The 9,906-nt window shown below is 42.4% G+C and overlaps 1 non-coding gene across 1 annotated transcript; it reads left to right on the top strand.

Moving 5' to 3' along the window:
- The first annotated feature begins 2,544 nt into the window (after positions 1–2,544).
- On the top strand, positions 2,545–2,708 carry LOC132387985 (U1 spliceosomal RNA). Its single transcript, XR_009510114.1, has one exon. It is a non-coding gene; the product is annotated as a U1 spliceosomal RNA (small nuclear RNA).
- The last annotated feature ends 7,198 nt before the right edge of the window (positions 2,709–9,906 follow it).

The following is a 9,906-nucleotide window of genomic DNA, read 5'->3' as shown; positions in this document are numbered from 1 at the left end:
GATAAATGTTGTTCACTTTAACTACATATCAGTGTGAATCATAACGATATCTTCTGAGGCCCAGAAAGAAACTTGAACTTGGAGGGGAAAGATAAAGACAAGAGACTCTACAGATGTTAGAAATCCAAAATAATGCTCACAGAATGTTGGATTAACTCACAGGTCACGTATCATCTATAGAAATGAATAAATGGTCAATGTTTTCAGTCTCGCCTGAAACGTCAACTGTTCATGTTATTTCCATAGATGTTGCCTGACCCGCTGAGTTCCTCTAGTATTTATTTATTTACCGAGATAGAATGCGGAACCAGCCCTTGTGATCCAACGAGCCACACCACACAACAGTTCACCAGTCTAATTTACAATGACCTACTAACTGGTACGTCTTTGGACTCTGGGAAGAAACCAGAGCACGTAGAGGAAACCCACGCACCCATGGGAAGAACACACAAACTTCCCTATAGAGGATGCCAGGATTGAACTCTGAACTACCAACTCCCTGAGCTGTTAATAATGCAACTTTTCTAGTCCATTTGAGAAACAATAACATTGATAGGTTGAAGCAAAAGATTTAGCTAAAGGATTATGAATAACTACCATTGTAACCATATTTTACCAGAGCACCACTGAGAGTGTCCAGACCAGCTGTATTATCACCTGCTATGGTAGTCACAAGGCATCTGACCACAGGACCCTGCAATGAATCAGCAGGGTCGTTCCTCCCAACCACTGCACCCCCCGACCCCTGCTCCCATATACCAAGTGCTGTATTCGCAGTGCCCTTAGCAATGTCGAGGACCCCTCCCATTCGTCCCATGATCTCTTTGATGTCCCAGCGCCAGGCAGAAGGTACCACTGTATACGCTAGCTTTTCCCCCAGGCTGTGAGACTTCTGAATGCCCTGCTATTCCTCAATGGTTCATTTATTATTAACTCTGAAATTCTTTAATTCTCTGGGTAGCTACTAAACCAAGAAAGAAAAGAAAGGCAGCATAATCATCAACCCCCCCCAGGTCTCCCCTTCCCAAAAATAGAATAGGCACATCAACCCGCAAATCCCTCCTCCCGCACAAAAAAACTAACAAAATGGAACAGGCATATTGACCCCCAAATCCTGCTCCCCACACAAAAAAAAGATTGAGTGAAAAACACAGATTATTAAAATGATAAGACTGAAAAAAGGAGTCTATAGTCCTGTCCACATCCAAAATGCAGAAAAAAGCCTGGGCAACATTGTCTAGGCCCAGCAGCAGGCTCTTCCCTTTTTGGTATAGAGCAACCGATCAAAAGACAAGCAGCCTGGTCTCTCCCTCTGCACTCGCTTCGATGCCTCAATCTCCCTTGTCTCTTTTATCTGTGAACAATGGAAGCTATAGTCGGGGAAATGGAGCCAAACATCGGCTTGCAGCCTGCCCACTACAAGGTTCACACATGCTGCCTCTGCCCACTGGAATCCTCTTGGATACTGCAGAGTGCTGGTACACCAAATGATCTACAAACTTCTGCACTCACTTTCATGTTTCAGTCACTTTAATTGGTGAAATGGGGTCAAGCATCGGCTCATGTGCCATCCTGCAGCTTTCTCGCCATGAGATTCGCTCACGTTGCCTCTGCCTCCTGGAATGCTGTAGGAGGCTGCAGAGTGCTGAAGCACCCATACAATCCCCAAACAGTAAAACACAGGCAGCAGCAGTGCCAGAATTGCATTCAAGACGAGAAGAAAGACATAAAAGTAAAAAAAAAAGTACACATTATTTATGACAGTTCTAGTAGTATTATACTGTTGTATATTTAACTCTATGTTGTAGATGTACTTCCTGTAAATGCACGAATTGATATAATTTTTAAAAATTATCTGTAAGTATTATTGTGTTAATATTATTTTAAGTGTGTACTGTGTTTTGCACCTTGGTGCCAAAGGAATGTCGTTTTGTTTAGCTGTATACGTGTGTACAGTTGATGATAAACTTGAATTTGGAATATGAAGCAATTGGAGACATGGGCTAGTGTGGTGCTCAGGGGTTAGTGTTTGCATCTCCGTTATTCATTTTTATGTCAAGTTTTTCGATGTGAGTATACGTGCCACAATTAGCAAGTTGGCTAATACTAAATTAGGATCCTTGTCGATAATAGTGAATTGCAAAGAGATCTTGATCAGTCTGAGAGATAGGCTAAGGAATGATTGATTCCAAAGAGAATTGCAGCATCTCAGTAGCATTACAAGTGCACATATATACAAATATTAGAAAGAAAGAAAGAGAGAGAGAGAGAGAGAGAGAGAGAGAGAGAGAGAGAGAGAGAGAGAGAGAGAGAGAGAGAGAGAGAGAGAGAGAGAGAGAGAGAGAGAGAGAGAGAGAGAGAGAGAGAGAGAGAGAGAGAGAGAGAGAGAGAGAGAGAGAGAGAGAGAGAGAGAGAGAGAGAGAGAGAGAGAGAGAGAGAGAGAGAGAGAGAGAGAGAGAGAGAGAGAGAGAGAGAGAGAGAGAGAGAGAGAGAGAAAAAAAAAGAAAGAAAGAAGAAAGAATTAAAAAAAGTTGCCTCAAACAAATACTTACCTGGCAGGGGAGAGACCGTGATCATGAAGGTGGTTCTCCCAGGATGAGGCTATCTCATTGTACTTCGGGTGTGCTGAGGCCTGCGATGTCTCCAAATGCGGGATACTCGACTGCAAAATTTGTGGTAGTGGGGGACTGCGTTCGTGCTAAATTTTTAGAAAACAGTTGCCTCAAACAGTCTAACAGGAGGGGGCCATCACTTCCCCAGTTGTAGGGTGACTAATTTTAGAGCCTAATAGCTGAGGGTAAGAATGATCTCATATAGTGTTCTTTGGAGTGGCGCATTTGTCTTAGTTTATTACAAAAAATGCTTCTGTGTTCAGCTAAGGTGGCATGCAGAGGGCGAGAAACATTGTCCAGAATTGCCAGGATTTTCTGTAGGGTCCTGTCTTCTCCCACAGCCTCCACTGTGTCTAGTCTGACTCCTATAACAGAGCCTGCCTTTCTAATCAGTTTATTGAGCCTGTTGGCATTTCCCATGTTGATGCCATTACCTCAGCACACCACCGCATAGATTGTACTGGCGACAAGTCAAGACACTTTTTATTGTCGTTTCGACCATAACTGCTGGGACAGTACACAGTAAAAATGGGACAATGTTTTTCAGGACCATGGTGCTACATGAAACAGTACAAAAACTACGTAAAAACAACACAGAAAAAAAAACTACACTGGACTACAGACCTACCCAGGACTGCATAAAATGCACAAAACAGTGCAGGCATTACAGTAAATAATAAACAAGACAATAGGCACAGTAGAGGGCAGTAAGTTGGTATCAGTCCAGGTTCTGGGTATTGAGGAGTCTGATGGTCATGAGAGCCTGAATGTTTTGGTGCCTTTTCCCAGATGGCAGGAGGGAGAAGAGTTTGTATGAGGGATGCATGGGGTCCTTCATAATGCTGTTTGCTTTGCGGATGCAGCGTGTAGTGTAAATGTCTGTAATGGAGGGAAGAGAGACCCCAGTGATCTTCTCAGCTGACCTCACTAACCGTTGCAGGGTCTTGCGATCTGAGATGGTGCAATTTCCGAACCAGGCAATAATGCAGCTGCTCAGGATGCTCTCAATACAGCCCCTGTAGAATGTGGTGAGGATGGAGGGTGGGAGATGGACTTTCCATAGCCTTTGCAGAAAGTAAAGACACTGCTGGGCTTTCTTTGCTATGGAGCTGGTGTTGAGGGACCAGGTGAGATTCTCCACTAGGTGAACACCAAGAAATTTGGTGCTCTTAATGATCTCAACCGAGGAGCCGTCGATGTTCAGCGGGGAGTGGTCGCTCCATGCCCTCCTGAAGTCAACAGCCATTTCTTTTGTTTTGTTCACACTCAGAGACAAGTTGTTGGCTCTGCACCAGTCTGTTAGCTGCTGCACCTCCTCTCTGTAAGCTGACTCGTTGTTCTTGCTGATGAGACCCACCACGGTTGTGTCATCTGCGAACTTGATGATGTGGTTCGAGCTGAGTGTTGCAGCACAGTCATGGATCAGCAGAGTGAGTGGCAGTGTACTGAGCACACAGCCCGGGGGGGGGGGGGGGCCATGCTCAGTGTGATGGTGTTGGAGATGCTGAATCTGATCCGGAATGACTGAAGTCTCCCAGTCAGGAAGTCTAGAATCCAGTTGCAGAGGGAGGTGTTCAGACCCAGTAGGCTCAGCTTTCCAATCAGTTTCTGAGGGATGATTGTGTTGAATGCTGAACTGAAGTCTAAGAACAGCATCCGAACATACATGTCTTTTTTGTCCAGGTGGAGGGTGATGGCATTGACATCATCTGTTGAACAGTTGGGACGGTACGCAAACTGCAGTGGCTCCAGTGGTGGTGGGGGGGGGGGGGGTTAGCAGGGTCTTGATGTGCCTCATGACGAGCCTCTCGAAACAGTTCATGATGATGGATGTGAGTGCAACCGTCCCAGTAGTCATTGAGGCAGGAAACTGAAGACCTTCGGCACGGGGACAATGGTGGCGGCCTTGAAGCATGTTGGAATGGTGGCGCTGCTCAGGGAGATGTTGAAGATGTCAGTGAGTACACCTGCTAGCTGGTCTGTACATCCTTTAAGCACTCTACCAGGAATATTGTCTGGTCCAGCAGCCTTCTGTGGGTTAACCCTGCGCAGGGTTCCTCTCACATCGGCCACAGTGAGACACAGCACCTGGTCATTTGGAGGAGGGGTGGACTTCCTCACCACCACGTCATTTTCTGCCTCAAAACGAACATAGAAGTTATTCAGCGCATCTGGGAGGGAGGCATCACCTGCACAGTCAGGTGATGTTGTCCTGTAATTGGTTTTGTCCTGAATGCCCTTCCACATGCGCGGTGTGTTGCTGCTCTCCTGGAAGTGGCTGTGGATTCGCTGGGCGTGTGCACGCTTTGCCTCTCTGATGTCCTGACAACAGACTGGTAGAACATGTGAAGGTAAGGCCTGCATATTCCAAAGGATATCAGTCTCCTCAGGAAGTAGAGTCGACTCTGGCTCTTCTTGTACACAGCCTCTGTGTTGGTGTTCCACTCAAGTCTATCATCCAGCTGCACCCCCAGGAACTTGTAGGTCCTCATCTCATCCACTTCCTCACCATCAATAGTAACAGGGAGCAATGCAGGCTTAGTTTTCCTAAAGGCCATCACTGTCTCCTTTGGCAAATGAATTTCAACTTGGATAAGCGTGAGGTGATGCACTTTGGGCATTCTAAGCAGGGTAGGACTTGTCAGTCACAACACTGTATGTGTTGTGGAACAGAGGGACATGGAGCACAGGTCGCCAAAAGTGGTCGCACTGATATTCACAATTTAAGCCATATTTGAATTGACATTGTGTCAACGAAATTGAAGTATCTACAACCACAGAAGAATTACCCCTTGATTCATATTAACCATTTCTTGATGCTATACTTACTCAATACCAGCCCAGATGTGAAGGATGGTCACTATGATTTCACCTCAGGAGTTCAGCACTTTGGTCATATTTAGTTCAAGTCATGTACTTTGCCAGACTACATGGAATCGATTGAATTGGCTGAAGTCTGGGTTCTTATACCTCAGTAGAAGTTCAGACAAGCATTAAGCTGTACTTATTTTGCCTGATTAGAGTAACTTTTTCTTAGTACACAGCTTAATATAAATTCACACTCGGTCTAGTAAACTGCATATGGTCAGTTCTTATTACTGCTCAAAATCAAGGCAGGACATCCTTCTTCCTGGATGAACAGGGAATTCCTGACCCATGTGTGAGTGTACACATCAATTGCCAATGGGGTGAGTTATAGGATGGTGACTTTTATCCAGAGAATTGTATCTCACTAAGTGTATGGGAAGAAAACTACATATACCCAACGACTTCTGCCTCCCAAGTAATACTGTGATGAAGATCATGATTTTATAGAAAGAATATAGGTTGATACTAGATTGTCTCCGTTTTAAAGAATGGCCAATGTGTGGAATGGACAATGGAATTAGAGGACTAACTGAAGGTCTTTTGAACAGATTTGAGGAAAAAATGCTCGAGATCTCCTGAACAAGGATAGCTGGAGTATGTTAAATGTTGGAACAGTAATGGAGGTAGTTATGTCCCTTGACAGTAAGTAGAGGAAAGTTCTGTTTAATCTACATACCAACTTTACAAATGGACATATAGTGTAGATGAATTTTGGGAAAAAGTTGCAATTCTGAACTTGGTCAAAATAATTGTCATCAGACATTTGCTATGAAATGCATCTTATTTTGAAAAGAAGCCTGGAAGGCATTTGACATTAGATGCATATATATTATGGAATTTGCATAATTTCTTTCCTTATGTTTGCTGGGACAAATTTAAAATCTTCTTAAGGGTCAAAGGTTTTAGCTGAGGAGATGTAATCTTTTTTGAAGCAGAGTTTTTGTTTTGAGAATCATGTCCAGCCCACCTTCCCGAAGGACCTTGAACGACTCCTCATTTAGCACAAGTGCAATCCCCAGGCCCTGTCATTATAATTTTAATTTTTTTTCCTGTCCCTGGTGTAATAATCGCTGGAATGGATAAGACAGCAATTACTAGAGTTGTGGGAGATACTGGTACAGTGTGGCCACCAGTCAGAGTTGGCACATTGGTGCTAATAAGTAATGGAGAAAATCACACAAGTTTATTTTCTGTGAAGTTCATAATTTATGACAAATTATTTCCACTACAGCTGTTCTTCTCAGGCAGAGGGACTTCTAGTCCTAAGGAATGGAAGCTTCCTGCGCAAGAATGGGCTCGATATGAGAATGAGGCTTTGTTTAGTGGCAAAGAAATTCAAGATGATTAGACCACCAACCTCGGCTGTACGAGCATGACACCAATAAACCTTTTCAACTCTGTGTGCTTCAACTATACCCACTCGTCAGATTATCTTTCATTTACCATGCAATAGGGTTTCAACCTGTTAACTCAACCCTCTTTTCTCAGCTCTATCTCCCTTTCATGTCACTGAGTCTCAGTTCGGTGTGCAGGGCAAGCCATTCTGAGGTAATCAGACAGCAAGAGCTCAGCAAATCATCTCATGCATCAACGCACTCCAGCTTCTTAGGAGGAGAGGTTAGGTAGGACATGGGCTGGCTGATGAATGCTGGATTTTTTTTTAAAGTTTAGAGAGGCGATAATCCCTGAAGCAAAACAGTTTAAATTATACAGTATTGAACTATCACTGTCCATGTGCAATAGTTAGTTGGGTTGCTTTCCTTTCCTTTCAGATGTACGAGTTTTTACTTTTAGAAATAAAGCAGACCTGTTTAAACTACATGGTTGTCCATCTATTTCTTAGAAAGCAGGTAATTAAAAATTGCAGTAATGTGGATTGATCTGTATCATCTCAATATGTTTCAGGTTTTAAAATAAAATTGTAAAATTCTATGAAAGGGTTCCTTGGAAATGAGTGTGAAAAGTCAAGCTGTGAATTTCTTGATGACAGCTACTCTGTTGAAACATCTGGCCTCAGTGAAATGTTGATTTGGAGTTGATATGAAAGTAATGCAAGCAACTTTTACAGTGTTGATCACCCAAGCTATCATGGGAATTTGCATTTCCATTAATTTCTTTCATAAATTCTTGTTAATTGGTCTTTTTTGCCTAAAATAGATTTGATCCAATTAACTAGTTTCAATATAGCACAGGAGGCTTTTTCTCACAACTGAATTAAGAGTAGGTTAGTTTTGAATTATTTTACTACTATTTTCCTATTTTTATAACTCATCTTTAAACAACTCGTTTTTTGTTATCTCATGCATCCTCTTTAACCCTAGCAAATTATTGCTTCAAAATGAGATTTTGGGTTTTTTAAGAGAACGATCCCACAAATGAAAGGATTAATGTATCAGGAGCATTTGAGATTCTGTGCTTGTACTCACTGGAGTTTAGAAGAATGAGGGGAGATCTCATTGAAACCTATCAAATACTGTGTTGAAAGGCCTAGATGAAATGGACATGGAGAGAATGTTTCCTGTAGTGGACAGAGGGCATAGCCTCAGAACAGAAGGGCTTTAGAACAGAGATGGGGAGGAATTTCTTTAGTTGTAGTATGGTGAATCTGTGGAATTCATTACCATGGAAGGCTGTGGAAGTCAAGTCATTGCATATATTTAAAGCAGAGGTTGTTAAGGTTCTTCATTAGTCAGGGCATCATAGGTTACAGGGAGAATTCAGGAGAATGGGAGGGAGATAGGAAATCGGCCATAATGGAATGTGGAGCAGACGTGGTGGCTGAGTGGCCTAATTCTGCTTCTATGTCTTATGGTCTGATATGAGTTCCATACGTGATACATTTGGAATAGAGAGTGCAATTCAGTCATGAAATGTATGAGTGTATCCCTTGTTCCTTCATACTGATTGGCAGCAGCATCTTCTCCAGTCTAGTATCAATGTTTATCACTCTTTTGACCTGCTGATTTTTTTTTCTCCTTCATTCTTTGTCTAGTGATTTACCCTCAGTTGCAGAAATCAAGTTCACTGCACACTGGCTATGATGACAAACATCCATGATTTTTAATGATTTGAAAGGAGGAGGAGTATACTGCATATTCTTCCTTGTTCTTATCTCTCCATCGGGTCTTGTGCAAGCTGGAAATAAACTTCTGAATTGTTGTGTGGATTGGATCTTCAGATTTTTAAAATTGCTTTCAGCTCTCCAAAGCTTGGATTATCAGAACAAAAGAATGTTGCAGCACAAGAAATGGATTAAGACCATTCAACCCATCATATCCATGCTTGACTGTCATTGGGCTTGGGTTGTATGAAAGTCAAGGTGGCGTTTTCCCCTGAAGTAGGAGCAGTTAGATTACATTAGAAAGGTAGATAGATTAGCTTCATTTGTCGTATGTACGTTGGACCATACAGTGTCCAACATATATTAGCCAACATAGTATGTCCACAACTCACTAACCCTAATCCGTAAGTCTTTGCAATATGGGAAGAAACTGGAGCATCTAGAGGAAATCCACACACTCACAAGGGGAATTGAACCCCAATCGTTGATCGCTGGCTTGTGCTGTAGGGTGATGTGCTAACTGATACACTACCAAGCCACCCCTCTGAGTTTTACCATCCTAGTCCTTGTAAGGGGTAGGTTTTAAATTCAGCACAGATTGTAAGCTGAAGGGCCTGTACTGTGCTATACTGTTCTATGTTGTAATGTGCTAATAAGTGTATGACTGCTCAAAATATGCTCATGGTAGATTTCTGTAGTCTGGAATAAAGTTTCTTTGCTTAGGCTGCTTTTGAATTGAAGCTTCAAATTTAAAAGATCAATTTCTCATCCCAGTATTACAATATGCCTGATATTAATAGAAAGTTTTGTTTGGGAAGTCAAAGGAATTCACGGTACAAATCATCTAAAAACATTACATGACTGAATTGTACTCTCTTGTTCAACAGACAAACCTGATCAGATGGCACTCCATTCATCCAAGTAATTTATGTCAGATTCTGAAACATTTTCTCTTTCACATTTATTCACATTGAAACATTGACTTTGGGCATTCAGATTTATGAGAATGGATTTATTAAATTACAGTGGTAATTCAGTTTATTATTGTCATGTGTACAGTGCATATTATCCATAGAGATCCCACACTTTACTAATCCTAAGTTGTGCGCCTCTTCTTTGGTATGCAGGAGGAAACGGAGCACATAGAGAAAGTCCACATACAAACTCCTTACAGGCGTTAGTGGAATTGACCTCCCAGTATGCTACAGTGCCTCCCCACTTTGTGAATATGCTGGTAAGAAACCACTGCGCCAGTGCAGGATAGTCTGTAAATGATTCTGACCCATAGTGGGGTAAAATAAAATTGGCCTTTAGCTACAATTGATTGGCTATATTGGCCAAAATAACAAAGGAGGTGCAAGGTAC

This window comes from Hypanus sabinus, unplaced genomic scaffold, assembly GCF_030144855.1.
Source record: "Hypanus sabinus isolate sHypSab1 unplaced genomic scaffold, sHypSab1.hap1 scaffold_2463, whole genome shotgun sequence".
Classification (NCBI taxonomy): Eukaryota; Metazoa; Chordata; class Chondrichthyes; order Myliobatiformes; family Dasyatidae; genus Hypanus; species Hypanus sabinus.
Note: the sequence above shows the minus strand (reverse complement) of the source record. Positions and strands in the feature narration are given on the sequence as shown.